Source organism: Meles meles, chromosome 12, assembly GCF_922984935.1.
Source record: "Meles meles chromosome 12, mMelMel3.1 paternal haplotype, whole genome shotgun sequence".
Lineage (NCBI taxonomy): Eukaryota > Metazoa > Chordata > Mammalia > Carnivora > Mustelidae > Meles > Meles meles.
In genome coordinates this window covers 41953221-41976738 of record NC_060077.1, presented here as the reverse complement: position 1 = coordinate 41976738, position 23518 = coordinate 41953221, and the positions used below count along the sequence as shown (strand labels likewise).

The following is a 23518-nucleotide window of genomic DNA, read 5'->3' as shown; positions in this document are numbered from 1 at the left end:
AACAGAAAGGAAATTAAAAAGAAAAACATAGCACATAAGGAAAGAAGGAATAAGAAAAGGAACAGATACCTAGATATACACAATCCTTTTACTTATGAGTTTCATAAGTTAATCTGATGATTGAAAAAGAAATAGAACAGCAATCTGATACTTAAGAAAATGGTATCTAAAAGTGTGGAAGGTAAAGGACTTAAAACGTAAGTGAGGTTTCCATACTTTAAGTGGTAAAATGTTGGTACCAGCAAACTGTCATAAGTCACACACACACACACACACACACACACACACAGTAATACTTAGAGCAACCACTATGAAAACTATGCAAACAGGTATACTCCAAATCACTATAGAGAAAATACTTTCCAGTCATATATCTGATAAGGGATTGATATCCAGAAAAAAGAAAGAATGCCTAGAAATGAACAGTAACAAAATCAAATGACCCAATGAAAAAATGGGCAAAGGATTCAAATACACATTTTTCCAAAGAATATATACAAATGGCCAAACACACATGAAAAGATGATCAGAATCACTAATCATTAGGGAAATGCAAAACAAAGCCACAATGAGATATAATTTCATATCCATTAGGTTTCCCATTATAAAACAAATAAAATAGAAAATAATATGTGTCCATGATGAGGTGGAAGGACTGGAATTATTGTGAATTGTTGGTAGGGCTCAACAACAAAAACAAACAAACAATCCAATTAGGAAGAGGCAGAGGCACTGAATAAACATTTTTCCAAAGACATACAAACAGCCAACAGGTACATGAAAAGATGTTCAACATCACTAAGCATTAGGGAAATGCAAATCAAAACCACAATGAGATATCATCTCACACCTGTTAGAATGGCAATCATCAAAAATACAAGAGATAACATGTGTTGTTGAGAATTGGGAAAAAAAGAGAATTGTGCACTGTTGTTGGGAATGTAAATTAGCACAGCCACCATGGAAAACAGTATGGAGGTTCCTCAAAAAGTTAGTCATGGAATGTCTATGTGATCCAGTAATTCTAGTTCTGGCTGTATATCCAAAGGAAATGAAAACAGGATCTTGGGAAGGTATCTTTGAGATATCCTAGGTTTATTGTAGCACTATTCACAATGCACAAACAATTCTGTTTATTTACAATAAACAAAAATATGAAAATAACCTACGTGTTCATCAATGGCTGAATGATGAAATGGTATGTATGTGTGTACACCAACATACAAATACAAACACAACAGAATATTATGTGGCTACAAGAAGTAAGAAAATCCTACTTGTAACAACATGGATGGAATTTAAGGGCTAAGTAAAATAAGTCAGAAAGAGAAAGACAAATACTATTTGATATCACTCATAGGTGGAATCTAAAAAAGCCTAACTTATAAAAAACTTATATATTACCAAGGGCTGGGGATGAAAGGGATGGGGAAATGTTGGTACAAGAATATAAACTTAAAGTTATAAGATGAATAGAATGTAAAATATTATTATAGTTAACAATACTATATGGTATGTTTGAAAGTTGCTGAAAGAGATTTGAAATGTTCTTACAAAAAAAAAAAAAAAAAAAAGGAATGGTAATTATGTGATGTGATGGAGATGTTAGCTAACACTACAATGGTAATCATTTTGCAATATATAAGCATCAAATCAACTTGCTGTACTTCTTAAATTTATATAATATTACATATCAATTTTATCTCAACAAATCTAGAAAAAATACAATAAATACAATGAAATAATATAAAATGACAGAGCTACTATGGAAAATAGCATGGTGCTTCCTCAACAACTAAATATAAAATTACCATATCATCTAGCAATTCCATTTCTGGTGTATAACCAAAGTATTTGGAAGAGGGACTCAAAGAGATATTTGTACACCCATGTTCATAGCAGCACTATTCACAATAGTCAAAAGGGGGAGACAACTCAAATGCTCACTGACCGATTAATGAATAAACAGAACATAGTATTTATACAATGGAATATTATTCAACCTTTGAATTTTGATACATGCCATAAGATGGGTGAACCTGGATGACATTATGCTAAGTGAAATAAGCCGGATACAAAATGACAAATATTGCAAGATTGCATTTAAATGAAGTTCCTAGAATAAACAAATCCGTACAGAATGAAAGAAAAATAGTGGTTACCGGGAACTAGGAATGAGGAATTACTGTTAAGTTTCAGTTTAGGATGATGAAAAAGTTCTGGAGATGACAGTGATGATAGCTGCACAACACTGGGAATGTACTTAATGCCACTGAACTGTATACACTAAAAATAGTTAAAATGGCATGTTTAGTTATGTGTATTATACTGTGATAAAAAGCATCAAAAAAACAAATCAACACAGACTCCCCCATACTGTTCAAGTAACCCACAGAAAGGTGAAAAAAGAGAAACAGAAAAAAAAAGGGTTAGAGAAAACAAACAGAAAACAAATAATGAAGTAGCCGTCTTCATTTCAATAATTACCTTAAATATAAATGGCTTCACTACATGAATTAAAATAGAGATTGGTGGCATGAAATAAAGCATGGCCCCAAATATGTTTAGAAGAAAATTATTTCAACTTCACAGAAAAAAAAATATCATGCAAACAGTAATTTTTAAAAAACAGGGGTGATTGTATTGATAACAGATTAAGTAGTCATCAAAACAAGAAATGTAACTAGTTAAAAAGTTGGGACATAACAGGGATATGAGGATCAGTATGTTGAGAAGACAAGAATACTAATCCTAAAGATGTATACAAATAGAGCTTCAAAATACATGAATCAGAAACTGACCAAGTTTCAAGGAGAAGTAGAAAATCCACAATTAGAGAATCCAACACCTTCCTCTTAAAAACTGATAGAACAACTAGATAGAAAGTCAGCAAAGACATAGAAGATATCAACAGACTCTAAGTGACATATGCAGAACATCATACCAAACAACAGCAGAATATATATATATATATATATATATATTTTTTTTTTTTTTTTCCCCCAAACACTCACTGAAACTTTACCAAGATAGTTCATTCTTTGGCCACAAAACAAACCTCAACAAAAAGAAAAGTATTGAAATCAAACATAATGTGTTCTCCAACCATATGGAATCTAACTGGAAATGAGTAACAGAACCTAACAAGAAAATTTCCAAATATGTGGATATTAAAATATAGACTTCTAAATAATCCATGGGTCAAAAAGCAATGAAAATGAAAACTCAAAATATATGGGATGCAGTTAAATCCATGGTAAGAAAGAAACTTATAGCATTATACATGAGGAAATATCTCTAATCAATAATTTCTGTTCTTACCTAAAGTAACGAGATGATGAACAAAATCTTTAAGAAGAGAAAAGATGCATATCACAATTGCAGAAACCAAATAAGGAACATAATTATAGATTTTGTGCTGCCTGTTAAAAAGATAATAAGGTGACATTACAAAAAAGACTTCATGCTCAAAAATTTGACAATGTAAGAAAAATGGACCAATTCCTCAAAAACTGCAAACTACCAAAACTCAACCAAAGTGTGATAGATAATTTGAATAGCCCTATAACTATCAAAGAACATGAACTGACAATTTAAAAAGTCCTAAAAAAATCTTCAAATTCAGGTGGTTTTACAGGAGAATTCTACTCAATATTTAAAGAAGTATTGTCACCATTTTTCATAACCTTTTCTAGAAAATAGAAGGGAGAAATTCTCAATTCATTTTAGGAAACCAAAACCTGACAAAACCCCAAAATAACAAAACTGAAGACCAATAGCCCCCATGAATTTAAACACAAAAATGCTCAGCACAATATTGGTAAATTAAATCTAACAACACATAAACAAAAGTATATGCCATAACCAGTTGTGCAAAGTTGGTTCAACATTCTAAGAAGAGTCAGTGTGGGGTACCTGGCTGGCTCAGTCACTGGAATGTGTGACTCTTGATCCTGGGGTTCTGAGTTTGTGCCCAATGTTGGGGACAGAGATTACTTACAAATAAAATCTTAAAAAAATAAAATCAAATCAGTGAATCAATGTATGAAAAGCTAAAGAAGAAAATATCACATGATTCTATCAACTTTAGAGAAAAAAATTTTTTTGACAATCCAATATACATTTATGAAAACAACTCTTAGAAAGCTAGGAGTAGAGGGAAATCACCTCAACTTGATAAAGAATATCCAGAAAAAAAAAATCTACAGCTAATATCACGCTTCAGGGATACACTTAAATATTGGCTGCTTTCCTCGAAACCAGAACAAGGCAAGGATGTCTGTCCTCACCATTCTCTCTTCAACATAGTATTGGAAGTTTTAGTTACTATATGAAGCTAGAAAAAAGAGATAAGTAGCATATAGACTGGAAAAGATGAAATCAAATTGTCTCTATATGGAGATGATTATGTAAGTAATTTCCAAAAATTAGAACTAATTATTAATTTCCAAAAATTAGAACTAATTAGAACTAGAACTAATAAGTGATCTCTGAAATTCTGCAGGATACAAGATCAACATACAAAGACCAATTACATTATTATACACTAACAATGAACACCTGCAAATAAAAAAAATACCATGTAAAACTATAGCTAAGAAAATGAAATAATTAAGAAAGTATATACAGAATCTATATACTGCAAATGACAAAATATTGAGACACACAAAAAAGATCAGAGTAAGTGGAAAGACACTGATTGCACCATGTATTGAAAGACTCAATACAGTAAAGATGTAAATTCTCCCCCAAATTGATCTATAGGCTTAGTGCAATTCCTATCAAAATCTTGACAGTGTCTTTTATAGACATAAAGAAACTTTTTCTAGAATTTATATAGAAGGGACTAGACTAGATTCCATAACAGCTAAACTAATTGTGACAAAGAATAAAAATGAGAAATCAATCTACTTATATTAAAGCTTAGTATATAGTTTCAGTAAAGAGACAATTCTATAGGACAGAAGAACCCCAAAATAGATGCACATAAATATGCTGAGCCATTTTTTGATGAAGGTGAAGAAGTGATTCAATGGTGAACGGATAGCTTTCAACAAGTAAGTGTTGAAACAAGTGGATGACATCGGCAAAACATAAAACTTGACCTAAACCTCACACTTGAAACAAAATTAAACTCAGAATGGATCATGAACTCAAATAAGTGTCAAAACATAAAACTTTCAGAAAAAAAAAAAAGAAAAAATATTTGGGATCTAGGACTAAATAGTTTTTAGACTTGATACTAAATGCATGGGCCATAAAAGGGGAAAAAACCTGACAAACTGATATGGTCTAAGTTAAAAATTACTGCTCTGTGAACATCCATGTGAATAGGATGAAAAGCTACTAAGAGGAAATATTTGCAAATCACATATCCAAAAAAGGCTTGGTACCTAGAATGAAGAAATAACTCAAATTTAACAGTAGTAAAACAATTCTATTAGAAAATGGTGCAAAACCAGGTGGTGGGGAATAGGGAGGGCACGTACTGCATGGAGCACTGGGTGTGATGCCAAAACAATGAACACTGTTATGCTGTAAATAAACAAATAAATAAAAAATAAAAATTAAAAAAAAAAAGAAAATGGTGCAAAGCTTTGAATAGGTATTTTACCAATGAGTGTATACTGATGGCAATAAGTGCATATGCAAATACTCAAATCATTGGTCACAGAAGTGCAAATTAAAATAATAATATTGTTTAATAAGTGAACGGCTAAATTAAGTGCTAGTGACCACACCACATGCTGAAGAGGATGCCAAGAAAATGAATCACTCACATATGGCTGGTGGGAAGGTAAAATGACATCAGGACTTTGGAAAACAGTTTGACAGGTTCTTATAAAACTAGTATGCAATTATAACATGACTCAGCAATTACACACTTATTCCACAAAAATATAAAAACATGGTCACACAATAACTCATGTTTATAGCAGCTTTCTCAAAGTAGCCAAAAGCTGGAAAAAGACCTTTTGTCCTTCAAGAGGTGAATAAACAGTCACACAATGAAAAACTATTCTGCAATAAAAAGGAATGCACATTAATACAAACAACAACTTGGATGAAATTCTAGGGAATTGTGTGAGTGGTAAAAGCGAATCCTGAAAAAATTGCACATAATTTATAAATGATTTCACTTATGTAACATTTTTGAAAGTCAAATTACTGAAACAGAGAACAGATTAATGCTTGGCCAGAGTTTAGGGATGGGTATGGGAATGGATAAGCAGAGAGAGAAGGTTCTGGAGGAAGTGGATGTGCCTACAGAAGGGTCAAACCATGGATCCTTGTGATGATGGAACTGTTCCGTATCTTGACTGTGATGGTTGGTCGATACATGAACCTAAATACATGTGATAAAATTGCATAGAACTAAGTATAAAGACATATACAGTCCAAATGAATATAAGTAAAATTGTGGAAGTCTTAAGATTGGTGGATTTTATCAATGTCAATATCCTGTGATATTATACTACCGTTTTTTGAACTGTTGGAGGAAACTGGGTAAAACATATGTGGTTATCTCTCTGTATTATTTTCTAACGCTGTATGTGCATCTACAATAATCTCAATAAGATGTTCAGTTAAAACATATTAGCTTGGTAGTAAATTTAAGGTGAAACAAAAATCGTAATATTCACAGAAGACAGCAAAACATACAACAATTTGTATTTCTAATACAGTATGTAAGAAGCTCATCGTGAAGCCACTGTTTCTGATTTCCATTTTAATTTCTTGAATCATACTTTTCATGGTGGTAAAATATATATAACATAAAAGTATCATTATAATGATTTTTAAGTGTAGAATTCATTGGCATTTAGCAGACTTGCAATGTTGTCTATCACCACTATCCGTTTCCACAACACTTTCATCATCTCAAATGGAAATTCTATACCTACAAATTTTAACTCCATATTCCTACATCTCCTCAGTCCCTAATAACCACTATTTCACTATGGTCTCAATGAATTTAACTAGTTTAGAAACCTGATAAGTGGAAACATACAGTATTTGCCCTCTTATGTCTGGTTTATTTCACTTGGCATGGTATTTTTTCTTTTAGGGTCATCCATGCTATATAGCATGTATCAAACTTTTTAGCTAAACCTTTTAAACCTTTTAAAGCTAAATAATATTCCTATATATGCATAAGCCACTTTTTTTTTTTCAGTCATCCATCTGTTCATGGACACATGGGTTGTTTCCACCATCAGGCTATTGTGGATAGTTGCTGGTATGAATGTTTGTATACAAGTATCTGTTTGAGTTTCTGCTTTCAATTCTTTTGGGTATATACCTAGAGTGGAACTGCTGTATCACATGTTAATTCTGTGTTTAACTTTTTTTTTTTTTGGTATATACAATTGTTTTATTTATCTATCTATCTATTTATTTATTTATTTATTATGTTAGTCACCATAAGTACATCATTAATTTGTGAGGTAGTTTCATGATTCATTGTTTGCATATAACACCCAGTGCTCCATGTAATATGGAGCTTAATACCATCACTGGGCTAACCCATCCGCCCATATCCCTCCCCTTTAAAACCCTCGGTTTGTTTCTTGGAGTCCATAGTCTCATGGTTCGTCTCCCCTCTGATTTCCTCCCCTTCATTTTTCCCTTCCTTCTCCTAATGTCCTCCATGCTATTCCTTATGTTCCACAAATAAGTGAAACCATAATGATAATTTTCTTTCTCTGCTTGATTTATTTCACAAGAACTGGAGGAGATTATGCTAAGTGTGTTTAACTTCTTTTTTTTTTTTAGATTTTTTAATTTATTTATTTGACAGACAGAGTTCACAAGTAGGCAGAGAGGCAGGCAGAGAGAGAGGAAGGGAAGCAGGCTTCCCGCTTAGCAGAGAGCCCCATATGGGGCTCGATCCCAGGACCCTGGGATCATGACTCGAGCTGAAGGCAGAGGCTTTAACCCACTGAGCCACCCAGGTGCCCCTGTGTTTAACTTTTTAAGGAACAACCATATGACGCTCCATAGTGGTTGCACCATTTAAATTCCCACAAACATTAGAAAAGATTTCCAATTTCCTCACATCCTCACCAACACTTGTTATATTCCTTAAACAACAACAACAAGATAACAGCCAACTTAATGGGTTTGAAGTGATACATCACTATGGTCTGGATTTGCATTTCCCTACTGTGGGCAATAATTTTTTTATTTAAGTATTAAAAGAGGACAACCTATTCTACCCTTTATGATTAGAAAAATAAATTACTTTAAATCTTTTTTTTTTAAAGATCTTATTGGTCTTATTCAACAATTCATCAAGCCAATTAGCATCCTATCTAGAGATAGAAAGGAATTCTCAGGAGCTATACAATGAAGGAGACATTTGTAGTCCAAAGGAAATAGGAACAAGGAAGGTATCCTAGCAAAAGTGGATTGGTGTAGCAAGGTCACTTTCCCCCAAGGGATGGCAGAAATCTATAAAGCAGATTATCTCACCAGTAGCGACCCAGTGATTCCTGATTAACTGGTTTAAGATTCTACCTCTGGTAGAGACAAAACTGCAATTAAGTTTTGGTTTGGTGAGGGGCCTGGCACCATCTTGTGACTCCATTTTGTCTTGTTTTCAATACTTCATTTAGAAATCACAGTAAAGTTTCTTGTCTACACTTCCTCTTTCTCTGCTTCCTGACATATCTGGGTGCTTTCCTGTATGCTCCCTCCCATGGCACAACCCTTTCTCTTGGGTACCATAAAAAACAAGCTATATTTTCAATGGTGATCATCTGATCTGTTGGTCTTACTAGAACTCAAGTTTTCTATTAATATGCTATATTTTAAGACAGCTCTGAATGACAAGACACTTTACAGGCATTCTGAACAAATAAAGAATGCATAAACAACGCATTTTTTCAATTGTTAAAAATAAAAAAAAAAATAGGCCCAAATGGAGTCACTTACGTTAAACCCACTGAATCTTACGGAATACATGTCTGCATATGAGTCACACTCAAGGAAGATAACCCTAAAAAATATATATGGAAAATTCAGGGTATCTACTGTTGTTGCACCTGTTATTAACATGCACTGTTTGTTGTGAAAATACATTAAGAAATTTCAGTTTTCTCAATGACCTAATTTCAGTTCTCAAAAGTTTATGTTTCCCTACAGAATTAACTGAAGCTCAATTTGCTGAACTCCCAGACATATTTTTATTTTAAAAAGCTATTAATCAAAATAAATGCATCCTTAGTGTTTGTTTCACTGCATGAATTATGCAGTACTTGGATGGGCAGCACATTGCCTCAAGTTCCAGTCCTTGGCCATCCCATATAGGTAGTCCTTGTAAACATGCCTCTTAACTCCTTACAAGCCTCAGTTGTCATAGGTGAACAGAACATGAGTTTAGGAATAGAGCAAATCCTCATTCTATTACTCACAGTCAAACTCTTGGTGTCTCAGAGTCCTTACCTGTCAAATGTGAAAAAAATCTACACATTACACCTTACACTCATCTTTTTTTTTTAAGATTTTATTTATTTATTTGACAGAGAAAGACACAACGAGAGAAGGAACGCAAACAGGGGGAGAGGGAGAGACAGGATCCCCACTGAGCAGGGAGCCCGATGGGGGCCTGGGGTCATGACCTGAGCAAAAGGCAGACTCTTAACGACTGAACTACCCAGGCGTCCCCACTCACAGAAGGGCAGTATTTTTTTTAAGTTTAAGTTTTAAATTCCAGTATAGTTAACAGACAGTATAATATTAGTTTCAGGTGTACTATACAGTGATTCAACACTTCTATATACCACCCGGTGCTCACCACAAATGCCCTCCTTAATCCCCATCCCTCATTTCACCCATTCTCTCACCCACCTCCCCTTAGTAAATATCAGTTTGTTCTCTAGAGTTAAGAGTAAAGACAGTATTTTTTAGGAAAGGAATTATTGAGATAATCAATATAATCAATAACCAAACTATTGAGATATTCAATTGATATCTCAATCAATTGAGATAAATCCACTCAGCAGTTGAGAATAAGCTTTTTCTGGAAATAATTCTAAGTTATTTGTTAAAATAAATTTTATTGTGAAAATGTCAAATTCGCTCATGAACCCAGCTTCCAGTGTTTCCTATTGTTGATGAGTGCCGTAAAATATTACAAAATATGCTCATTATATGCTTCTAAATAACAAAATCTTGATTTCCAGTATTAAGCCAACTTATATCACTTTTACAAGCCCATTCATGAATGTATATTTGGAAAAATTACAAATTCATGTTTTGTCCTGTTTAAATAAGACTAGTGACTAAGCAACTCGGGTACAGAAGCTCCTAGATCTTATTTTCCAAAGATTACTTCTCCTTGCATTTGAGATAAAGAAGATCAAGAAGGGAGACAATCATCACATAATGACTTTCTTTTTTCTTTTCAAAGAGTTTCAAATTTTGGCAATTTGAAGTTTGGCAACTGTCTGAAATAGTCAATCGACATCACCATGTTACAGAGGCAAGGACAGCTCCCTAGAAAGTTGATCTGATGGTAGGGAAGCTTCACCAAAGACAAATATCCTGAAAGCATAAGCAGAGAATTACTCTTCTGGAGAATGACTCCCAGATGGCAGTTAATGTGAATCCTGACAATTGTCAATGAAGTTGATAAGATGTGGTCACCTCCAATTGGAAGTAATTTCTCTGTTCATGGTAACTCCCTCCGTAAGTGCCAGTGTATCATCCCTTTTGATTTCTCAGAATTTCATGACTTGAGAGTCACCTGTCTTAAACACAGGCAAGCTTCTCAGTATTTCACCATTGAGTCTCACACGTATGTGTGTAAGTGCATGTGTCCTACACGTACCACTTGAATTGTTAATCTAAGTTTTCTATGGAGAGACAGGGTCTGATTGCTTTATAACTAATTTCAGTTTTTTCAGAGCTGATCACCATTATTGAGCCTACCCATCGAATTAAGATAAAACAGCATGATTCAACATAGAAAAATGTCAACTGTGAACATAAGGGAGCTGAAATAACCAATCCTAATCTGGCAAACACCCAAGGCATTCCCCATAGCAACAGAGCTGATGGCATAGCAACGGCAGCTGCTTCACCACAGACAAATTAGAAGAAATATTCTTGGAAAAAAGTGTAATCCATGTTAAAGTCAAATATGACATTTCCTTCAACAAAAAAGCCAGGAGAGTGCATGTGTTAAATGATACAGTTCCTTAGCAGCTGCAAATGCTTCAGTGTCGGGTAAAAGCCGCTTTGACTATAACACTCAAGGCCAAGTGCTACGGAGCTAAAACTTCCTAGGCTGTTCTCTGCCAATTCCTAGACCATTTCCCTTTAATGTTAAAGTAGTCCTAACTTTTGTTGTTCTTACTGATTTGGTGTTGACTGCACAGCAGGTGCTGTGGTAAATGTTTTACATTCATTATAGGAAGTATCATCATTCTAGGAGAGATGAGGAAACAGAGGTCCAGGGTAATTTATTTGAAGTCACACTGCTCTTACGACCGGCACTTTGGCTCAGACTGACATGCAGGCCAAGTTCTGACGTTTAGAAGCCTCACCCTCTCTGATCTGGCTTTAAAAGCTTGATAATTTTATCTTTAATAAAATCAAGAGTAACAGTTCCTTTTAGTACATAAATCCTAGAATCAAGACTTCAGGTGTTTTATTCTTCCCCTAGTTGCCCCATCAAATACATATCAAACCATTTATAAAATCTCTTAACTCCAGGTCTTTTATCATTTCTTTCCAGTTAGAAGTGATTTCTCCAGTTTCTGAACATATCTGTACTATGTTAATTCTTTCAAACCTTCACTGTGTAAAAAAATATTATGTGTGACAGGGAGAGAGAAAGGACACAAATGATAAAGCAAGGGGGTGAAATACACTAACATTTATCTAGGTAAATTTGAACAAAAGGTATGTGAGTGTTCTTTTTACTATTCATATTCTTGTAATGTTTTCATACTTAAATTTTATTTCCAATATTCTTCCTGAAAAATCATTTCCATTTCAATGCTAGCACCCTATATAAAACCCTTATTTTACTTATTTTTTTTAAGATTTTATTTATTTTATTTGATAGACAGAGATCACAAGTAGGCAGAGAGGCAGGCAGAGAGAGAGGAGGAAGCAGGCTCCCTGCTGAGCAGAGAGCCTGATGCAGGGCTTGATCCCAGGACCCTGGGATCATGACCTGAGCCGAAGGCAGAGGCTTAACCCACTGAGCCACCCAGGCACCCCTATTGAGTACTTTATATGCTTAAAACATAGGGCTTGGAATCAAACAAAAAAATGGAATGGGAATTTTGCCTTTAGTAGCTTTAAAATTTAGTTGGTGACAATGGTCAAATGTTACATTAAGTCATCATGCAGACACTTCTATTGTTAATTGTTATGGTAATCCTATAAATAATGTAATATTATAATGGCTCACAGACCAAGATTATATACTACCTACGACAGGGGTAGATCTGTAATTTAACCTAGGTCTTGTCTGAAAACAGGATCTATACTTTGTAACCCATTACACTGTTTTTCACGTAATGTCCAGAAGTAAGGACTATGTGAATGATACAATGCCAGGTGTTCAGAGGCTGAGACAAATAAATTCTACCTGGATTAATATCAAGGAATTTGCAAGGAGGGAATATCACTGAAGGATGGATAGGGTTTAGATGGGTGGAGCCTCAGGATAACACACCCACCAGAGGAGAGGCTGGACCCATCCAGGTGGAGTGAGAGCTATGGGGCTAGAGGACATGACCTTCTATGGGGAGGCTGTGGTTGATTAACTGGGACAGAACAGCAGGAATCTGGAGGCAGATATTGGTGTGATTTCCAATTCTGCCACATGCTGCTGAGTGCCCTTGGGGAAAACACTTCATCTCTGTGATCTTCAGTTCCCATATATGCAAACTGAACATGATAACACAAACTTTACAAATTATTGGGAGACTCAATAATACAGCCCTGGATACACACTAGTTCCTATAAATAACTCTTTCATTCTGAGCTAAGGAATTGGGACTTCACTGAATAGACAATGGGAATCTTTGAACGACGAAGCCACACAGATCTCTGACATAGTCTTCCTGTCTGAACAGTCACATGTGTATTGTATCAATGATTAATTTTCTTTTAATACAACTTAGATTTTCTGTAATACAACTCTATTCTGTCAGAGTTCAGTGTACTTGTCTGGTTTCCCATTATACATGGAATGAAGCTAAAATGCCTTCATTTGGAATTCAAGGTTTGGCTCAAGCCTCAATTCCCAGCATTCCTGAAGCTTGTTCTTGGCATCAGCTAAACTCATCTCTTCAGAGTCCCCCCAAAGTAAGGTAGATGGTCAACTCATTCCAATTTACCTGGGATTAGCCCTGGAATTCTTCTGTCTGGGAAACCCTTCTGTCCCAAGGGAACTGGAAAAGTTGGTCAACCTACCTCAGAGGACTCACACTTTCTCAAATCCCCACATATTTGGCTTCTTCCCCTGCATTGCTCTATCTGGAGGTAGACACCTTGCAAGGCTTAATCCAAACACAATATCACCATCATCTGGGTCACATGGTGTGATGGAGCAGATGGCACCTAGAGGAGAATTATAACTGAATTCATTTGACTGGGATCAAGTACTCAAGGGATTTTTTTTTCTTTGTTTTTTTAACTCTTTACTTGGAAATAAAATTTAAATCCAAAAAAGTTGCGAGAATACAAATAGTACTAAGACCACTCTGGAAAACAGCATGGAGGTTCCTCAAAATGTTGAAAATAGAACTACCCTATGACCCAGCAATTGCACTACTGGGTATTTACCCTAAAGATACAAACATAGTGATCCGAAGGGGCACGTGTACCCGAATGTTTATAGCAGCAATGTCTACAATAGCCAGACTATGGAAAGAACCTAGATGTCCATCAACAGATGAATGGATCAAGAAGATGTGGTATATATACACAATGGAATACTATGCAGCCATCAAAAGAAATGAAATCTTGCCATTTGCGACGACGTGGATGGAACTAGAGCGTATCATGCTTAGTGAAATAAGTCAATCGGAGAAAGACAACTATCATATGATCTCCCTGATATGAGGACATGGAGAAGCAACATGGGGGGGTAGGGGGATAGGAGAAGAATAAATGAAACAAGATGGGATTGGGAGGGAGACAAACCATAAATGACTCTTAATCTCACAAAACAAACTGGGGGTTGCTGGGGGGAGGTGGGATTGGGAGAGGGGGAGCGGGCTATGGACACTGGGGAGGGGAGGCGAACCATAAGAGACTATGGACTCTGAAAAACAACCTGAGGGTTTTGAAGGGTCAGGGGTGGGAGGTTGGGGGAACAGGTGGTGGGTGATGGGGAGGGCACGTTTTGCATGGAGCACTGGGTGTTGTGCAAAAAGAATGAATACTGTTACGCTGAAAAAATTAATAAAAAGGGGAAAAAAAATTATAAATCAAAAAAAAAAAAACAAAAAAAAAACAAATAGTACTAAGAATACTCATACATTTTACCCAGATTCACCTGTATAAATATTAATACATTTTCCCCCTTTGCTTTATCATTTGTGTTCCCTCCCTTCCTCTCTCTCACACATATATATATATTTTTTTACATGGTGAATTTTTTTTTTTAAATTAACAGAGTCTAGGTATATTCAGAGACAGGAGAAATCACCTCTAACCAGAAAGTAGTAATGGAGGGACTGGTCTTATGCAGGTGGTTACTGGGAAGTTAAATGTTCTGACTTCTGCTTTAGGAGGCAATTGCAAGGGTGTGCAATCAAGTCTAGAAATAAGAAAAGTCCGGAGATAGAGAATATTCTGCAGGGTGCCCAGCGGTTCTTGCACCAAGAGCCTTTGCCGATGGACAGAGGCTACTGATGGGCTTGGGTAAAAATGAAATAATATTCTTTTGCCGCCAAGTCTTGATTGTTTGACCTAACTTAATAAGATGACTTATGTCTTAGATTCTTCATCTTTTTTTAAAAAAAAATACAGACCCCATTTATCAAATCCATTCTCTCATCTTAGTTATTTACAAATGGTGGGACAAAATTAAAGACCATGGAAAGAACAAGATTTCTGTTACTTTGTGTGATGGACAAGTTTTTCACCAGATGAGTTAAGGAGTAACTGAATGTATTCTTCACTCCTGAAACATTGGAATTCTGCTTTTAATTATCATTGAAATGCCACCAGAGATACATTTAAGCAGTTTTTGATAAGATACAAACTAACAAACTGTATCCAACTGCTACAGGGAGAATTTTTTAATTTCACAGTTGGGTGAAAAATATACTACCACAGTCTAAAGGAGAAAATTCAGTAACGGCTATCTGGGACATAAGAATGTATATCAACAAACAAGAAGCAGCACTATCATCTTGGTCAAAAACACTTTTATGCATAACAAAACCCAAAGCTCCTCTATCTCATCTCCTTATAGAACTTCAAGGGCCCACTCAGCATCTTTGCTACTGTATTTGGACAAAAAAACAAAAACAAAAACAAAAAACACGACAAAAAACAAAAACCAAAAAACCCCTTTAATTTAGTTTATCGGTCCCTTGTTAGAATCTATTTGGAATTTTTCCTCCTTTTTAAGTATCTGGTATTTTGGCACTCTTCCTTCTCACATGGGTCTTATTGATGTGTTCTTCTAACAAACAAACACATCTACAGCGGCCAATTTGGGATAGATAATGTCCTGTTTGCTCCAAGAAAAGAGATCAGGGGAGTTCTTACTGTGATGAGAGTAGGAATAGCAACAATACTGGGGTTCTTTTCCTCCTTTAGAAGAAACACCAAGAACAACACGTATATCGTAATATGTGGCTCTAAGTGGAGCCAGTGCAAGAGATGATGTAGGGATTTGCAGAAACTCCTGCTTGAAATTATTTTCTAGGGTTGGTCTGGGACCTGCTGGTAGTGGTTGGAGAGATTGTGCTCTTCTCTTTCCAGAGCAGGGATCTGTGTAGCTTGAAGATGACCATGGACAAAGTAACACACCACAGATGCAGGCAAATACCATACATAGTATTCAGAAAGTTGGTTATGAAACATTACCAGCAAATCACTGCCTGCACAAGATCTTTGGGTTATGATTCTGGCTTTATAAATACTGGATCACAACAGGGAGGGCATTGAGAAAATAAGAGTGTTGAGCTATTTTCTGTCAATAAGCTGTTATCTGTCAAGAGTTGTTAACACCAAATGCACGCCATAAAGAGTAGGAGGAAGAGAACAACGTTTGGAGAAAGGGATTTTTCAAATCAAGATGCTCATAGTTGAGGCCCTTAGAAAGAGCAGCTATAAACAAATCTCTATTACTTCATAGACATACTAACAGCTAATGGTTACAGAAACAGAAACTGCAAGATAGACTAAAAGAAAACAAGAACCCACAAACAAGAAAACCTCTTTAGAGACAAAATATACACTAGATCAAATTCTTGGCAAGCTAATTAGGCAAGAAAATTAAATACACGTCATGCTGAAAGCCATCAGTTCCTTTTGTAAATAACTTAGTATTTACCAAGCAAATGATTTTCCCTAGTTGTTTCTTTTTAAATAGACAACTTTAACTGTAGCAGAAAGTTGAATGACTGTTAATTGATTTAATGTGAAAGGCTAACTGAAGAAGTACGTATTTAGAATGAAGAGGGCCATATCAAGATTTCATAGATGGTATGAGAATAAACAGATCAAAGAGAAGATTCCCTTCTCCATTTTTCATACTATGTATGTACTTATATTTTATATGTTCTTATTTGATATATATTTATATATATTTTATATATTTGTTTATGTGTGTGTATGTACATATTCCCCCAAAGTAGACAGTTTAGAGAAACAAAAAATTATTTCAAGGTAAAAGCCATATTATCAACCTAAGTCTCCAATATCTTTTGCACTGTCATTTCACTTTCCTGAGCTTTTTGTCTTGTTTTTTAGTTTTGTAAACTATTAAAATTTAAAATTCCATGCCAACCTTAGGTAGTCCATGTCCTCACTCCTTCAAAAATGTAAGATTCACAGATTTCATCCTTTCTTCTAGAACCCAAGAAGAACTAAGTTCCATATAGGTTTCCTTGGAAGTCAATCAAATAATCTTTACATGTGTTTCATCTAGAATCATTTCTTTAATAATGCTAAGTGTTAGTCATAATGTGAAAATTCATTCTGCTTCTTAGTCTACCTCTAATATCTGAAAACACTTTACTTTTCATCACATCAAATATGGTCTGAGGAGTCATAATTTTATTTTTCCAGAAAGCTTTCACAGTAAAAAAGAGACACGGAGGTATTTTCTTATCTTGATGCAGGGAGTGACAGTACAGAATGTGCATAAGTGCCCACACAGAAGAGTTAATAATATTCTACGAGAAATCTATTTTTAGGCTAATAGAACTGGTTTACGCAAAGCAAATCTGTAGGTTTGAAGAACAAATTCCTTCAAGTGTTTGAAATAATTCTGGCTACAATTTGAGAAAAAGTAACTTCTTCTTTTTTCCCATTGGATCTAAAATAATTAAATGAATTCAAAGGCTTAGCCACTTTACAAAGACTTTTTAATTGCTCATATTGATCAAGACATAAAATTTGCTTCCGCATAGTTTATAGTACAACATTAAACACTGGAAGCAAAACCCTGGGGGAAGAAAATTCATAGCCATCCTAACATTATCAAATGGCAGAATAAGTATTTATATTTGTTAATATGGAGATGAGGATCATTTTGAGGTGGGAGGGGAAGACCAGATAGCTGTCTTTACTGGTTAATGGCACACAAAAATAAGACTTTTTTCAGAAGATAAGATTTCTCCCACTGGACTCTGGCAGACCATAATTTTACTTTACCTAGAGAAGACAAACCTCTCAATGCAAACAATGAATTGGGATTCACATAAATTGGGATCATACTTAACCCTCAACAACAGACATGATGGTTTTGTTCAACAGTCCTCTGTCATTTCTTTTTTAATATAAAAGGGAAACCACCTGCGCTTTTTAAAGATTTTATTTGTTTGACAGAGAGAGACGCAGTGAGAGCAGGAAACAAGCAGGGGGAGTGGGAGAGGGAGAAGCAGGCTTCCTGCTGAGCAAGGAGTACAATTTGGGGCTCGATCCCAGGACTCTCAGATCATAACCCAACCTAAAGGCAGACACCCAATGACAGAGCCACCTAAGTGCCCCCTTTTAATGCTAGGAGTGGCATCTACCTATTTTGCCACAGAGATCTCTCCTCCTGGGGTCCCATCATGCTTTAATGCAAACTATCATGTATATGCAGCTTTAATGGTGTAATTCTAAGTACCCTGCAAAAGTCAGGGATATTTTGAGACCTGAACATATGTACTCAGAGTCCACTCCAGTACTGTCACTCACAGATTTTTCCCTACAGACAACGCCCTGGTTCCTTTGATGTTCTGTGAATATATGCATATCAGATCACTCAATTTATTTTCAGTTTATTTTGATGATCTGTGTATATTTCTGTCTTCCCACTAGATTGTATATCTTTCTAGACATCCTTTCCCTATTTATCTTTTTATTCCCAGGGCCCTGGACAGTGCCTGTTGGATACTATTATTTCAATATTTAGTGAATATATATAAGATATGAGTGAATGTTCCTGCAATGCTCCCATATAAATACCAAACAAGTATTTTATGTTCAAAGTTTTCTCTCTCTTGAAAGTGTCTTACTTTATGTTTTATGTGGAGATGTTAGGTGCTGAGTACTAAGAATTAGAACTATTTTTAGAGGAATTCCCTTTTTCAAGTCTTAGTATGTTAATGTGTGTATACAAAACATACATGTTATATATATAAATATATATGTATTTATAACTTATGATGTATAGAAAATTGTGTTGAAATATACACACAATACATACATATATAGTCATATGAATATATGAATTCAGTTAGATGAGAAGTAAAGTATAATTCTCACCATTCATTTTCTATATAGTTGCTCTGAAATTTGGGCTAATGCACAATGATTTTCCTCAAAATTTGAATAAAGAGACTAACACTTCTTATGAAATAATTAAAGTTATTTTTAATTAAATCAATAATTTAGTTGTGTTCTAGAATAAATTATGTAACTAGGCTTCACATCTAAAGGACATTGTTCTGATCAATGATCTTCCTTGTTCTGATCAATAAAAAGATAATTCTGGTAATTTTTTGGAAAAATATGGCATGCATTTTTGAGTTCTTATTTCCGTATGTTAATCAGTTTCATTTTAGAACTGTCAATACTTTCTTTTGTCTTCATTTACTTGTTAATTCAAAACAGTCTTTCATTCAATTTTAAAAATTTATTGAAAACCAACCTATGTTAGGCAGTATTTTCCAATTGGATTTATTCATACAGGTTACTTCAGATTCTCTTTGCAACAGTGCAAAACATCATTTAAAGTTGTTGACAGGCTAAGTTAAATCAAATAAATTCACTTGGTAGACCTTTTAGTGACTGAATTTCTTTAGCAGAAATAATATCTTTGCAGATATTTTTAAATGACATTGCTGTCAATGATTTACTATTTCACATTTAGTTATATTAAAGTTCATCTCATTGTAAAGACTCTCAAAAATTATGAACTATTACTTTTTCTATTTTGGGTTCCTTTCCAATTTGTAGGGGATCAAATATTATAAATATCCAGGAATCTTACTACCAAAAATAAAAAATTGCACTATTTCTGAAAGACATCTTCATATAATGAATGCTACGCAACTAGACTTTTTGTCATCAGTTATGTAGTATTTTATGCATAAAAATTACTGAAACTGTTTTTGTTAATTCTTTTTTTTTTTAAGATTTTATTTATTTATTTGACAGAGAGAGAGATCACAAGTAGGCAGAGAGGCAGGCAGAGAGAGAGGAGGAAGCAGGCTCCCCGCGGAGCAGAGAGCCCGATGCGGGGCTCGATCCCAGGACCCTGAGATCATGACCTGAGCCGAAGGCAGTGGCTTAATCCACTGAGCCACCCAGGCGCCCCTGTTTTTGTTAATTCTTGTTAACAATAAGACCTCCCCAGATACTTCAACTAGTTCTTTTGACTTTGTTTTGATTATTGGAGAGTATTACTTAAAAAAATAGTAGTAGTTTAAAAGTATGTCTTAATAAAGTTCTATCATTTTAGGTTTAGGAATTTTCTATAATACATCATCTAAAATACAAGCATTGAAACTATAAACTCTGATGCAAGAAATCAAAGAAGAGCTAAATAAATAAGAGACTGAAAAATATTAAGGTGCTAAGTTTTCCCCAATATCATCTATTGATTTGACAGAATCCCAATCAAAATCCTAAGAAATTATTTTATGGATAGTGACAAGCTGATTCTGAAGTTTACATAAAAATGCAAAATATGCAGATAGCACAATTTTGAAGGAGAAACAAAATTACAGAAATGACACCAACTGACTTGAAGACTTACTATGAAACCACAGGCATCAAAACAGTGTGGTAGTCCTAAAAGAGGAGATAAACAGTTGACTAGAACAGAACAGAGTCCAGAAACAGACCTGCACAAAGGTAGTCTACTGATTTTTTACAAAGACCACAGACAATTCAATGGAGAAAGGACAAACTTTTATACAAATGGTGCTGAGACAACTGGTCATCCATACACAAACAAATGCATCTAGACACAGACCTTATGAAGTAACAAGAATTCTCATTCATTACTGAACAGAATGCAGGGTGGCCACTCCTTACAAAGGAACAAAGTTCAGCAATTCTTGTATAAAGCTTAACACAGTCTCACAAAACAATGCAGCAACTGTACTCCTAGGTATCCACCCAAATTAGCTGAAGAGTAATGTCCACACAAAAACCTTCACAGAAGATTGTGAGTGCTAAAACTGGAAGCAACCAAGGTGTCCTTCAGCAGGTGAATGGATAAACTGTGGTACACCCATACAGTGGAGTATTACTCAGCAATGAAAAGAAATGAGGGGTGAAACTATACAAAAATGACATGGAGGAACTTTACATACATATCTCTAAATGAAAGAAGCCAGTCTTAAAAAGCCACTATGATTTTAGTTATATGACATTCTGGAAGAGGCAAAATGAATAGACAGTAAAACGACACGTGGTTGCCAAGAGTTCAGGGGGAAAGAGTAAGGGATGAGTACATGGGATGCAGGGGATATTTAGGGCAGTGGAACTATTCTGTATGATTTTATAACAGTGAATATGTGACATTACACATTTGTCAAAACTCATAACATACAACACAAAGAGTGAACTCTAATGTAAACCATGGACTTTAATTAATATTAATGTATCAAAAAAGGCTACCAATTGTGAAAAAATGTACCACATTAATGCAAGATGTTAATAAAAGGATAACCTATGTTTGGAACAGAAGCTATATGGAAACTTTCTGTGCTTTCTGCCAGTCTAAAACTATTCTAAAAAAGCAAAATATACGTAAAAAGTAAATACTATACTGTGTTAGCTGAATTTAAATAAAAACTTAAAAAAATAAAACTAAAATAAAACAAAAAAATTGTTGCTTACTTCACAGATTATGAATTTTCAGTGAAACTTTGTCTCCAGATGTGGAGCTATGAAGAAAGAGCAGTCAGTTTGCTATCACAGAAGTTCTGAGGACCGAAGTTTTCTTTTCTTTAAAATATAAGTAAAGTGGGGCGCCTGGGTGGCTCAGTGGGTTAAAGCCTCTGCCTTTGGCTCAGGTCATGATCCCAGGGTCCTGGGATCAAGCCCTGCATCGGGCTATTTGCTCATGCAGGGAGCCTGCTTCCTCCTCTCTCTCTGCCTGCCTCTCTGCCTACTTGTGATCTCTGTCTGTCAAATAAATGAATAAAATCTTTAAAAAAATGATAAAATAAAATATAAGTTTTAAATTTCTTTTCTAGAAATAATGCTAAATTATCCTTGGAACAGAGAAAATTATTTGAGAATAACTATTTTCACTTGAAGTGTTTCAAAGCACATTAATCTTATGTGAAAAACATTAAATAAGAAACTAATAGTGTATAAAAATCTTGTTATTCTCTTAATTTGGAAAGAGGAAATATCTACAAAGAATCTACTTATCATATACCTTCTTACCAATAGTTACAAATGTTTTTTTACCTCATGGAGGTACATTTGAAATTATTTTTCTTTAAACAACTATTTTTTTTTACACTTAGTACATCAAAATACACATGCCATGACAGATGGAAAATGACATTTTCCCTCAGTTTTACATTTACTTCTGTGCCTTTCATGACTGCATCACGAATCCCATGATTACTCCATGAGATCCAATAACGAAAGTGTATTTCTAAATGTTCAACCTAACAATTCATATCAAAGAAGTTTTTATACAAATTTTACTTTAAATAGAGCCTGAATGCTAAATGATGAAAACCAAAGATACACTAGTAATCAGAATTCTGCAAGTCCCCATATAGTGCTTCCATAAGATTTAATTATAACTAAAAAATATATCTGCTCTCTCCATCTCCAATACCCTTACCTTATCTAAACCACCACTATCTCCTTCCCAGGCAACTTTAATAGCTTCCTAACTATTCTCTCGGTTTTCATTTCCCTCCTATCTAATCCATTCTCCACAGAGTCCCCACAGCAATCGTCCTTAAGTGCAATGTGATCACGTCACATGTGTGCTTAAAATCCTTCAAAGGCTCCAAGCACAAAGTTTACTTTTGTCTCCCCTTTTCTGAATTTCATTCTTCAGGACCCAGCTTATATGATACTTGCTTAGGGAAGCACACTGTGAGGTCTGCAGAGTAGATTAGGATACCTCTTACACTCTGCTAAGATGACAATGTTCCACATTTCCTCTAGAGCACTTAGCCAACAGTGTTACAGTAATCTATAGAATTACCCATTTGCTTTTTACCTCTTCCAATGGAAAGCAAGCTCCATGGATGCCTCAAGCTTGCATCTATCCCCAAACTTAGCTCAGGGCACAGCACACAGACACTCAGTATTTTTAAAATTTACTTATTGATATTTCTAAATCATCACCAAACAAAAAGTAACACAGGAATTCATTGTAAAGAGATGATAGGGGGGAGGAATAATCAACTTTAGGTAACAAAATTAACTTCAACAACATATTTGGTTTGGGATATTGTTTCTTTTTCTGACAGTTAAAAAGCTCTCATGTATCCTACATGGGAGGGAGGGGCGTTCTGTGTCTAATCCATCTCCTACTGTCCTGGGGGAGAGGGAACATTTAAACACCCACAAGCTTTGGTTTGAATTTCTCTTCAGTCTAAAGTGCCTGATGAGTCAGTGGACTGAGAGAAAGCAGAGTGGTCCTCAACCTGAACACTCACAGATCGCTCAAGTGCACCACTCAGAGAAGGAATGCAGATTTTAGAAACATACCATTTGATAACAACTGCAACTTGTTCTTCTCCCCTAAACAGCCAGTTCTTAGATAGTGTAACAGAGTAACATTAAGAAATTTAATCCTTATAAGCAGAAGCTATCATGGGAACACATTTACCCT

At 35.0% G+C, this 23518-nt stretch overlaps 1 protein-coding gene across 9 annotated transcripts in view; it reads right to left on the bottom strand.

Moving 5' to 3' along the window:
- Positions 1-23518, bottom strand: part of DLGAP1 (DLG associated protein 1) — a 906793-nt gene that overhangs the window by 598912 nt on the left and 284363 nt on the right. Inside the window, exon 1 of one of the 9 annotated variants that reach the window (XM_046025112.1) lies at positions 13438-13456. The exons of the other annotated variants lie outside the window; for them this stretch is intronic. The gene's annotated coding sequence lies outside the window, so the exon portion shown is untranslated. Of the gene's footprint in view, positions 1-13437; positions 13457-23518 lie in introns of those variants that run through there. 9 annotated transcript variants of the gene reach the window in all.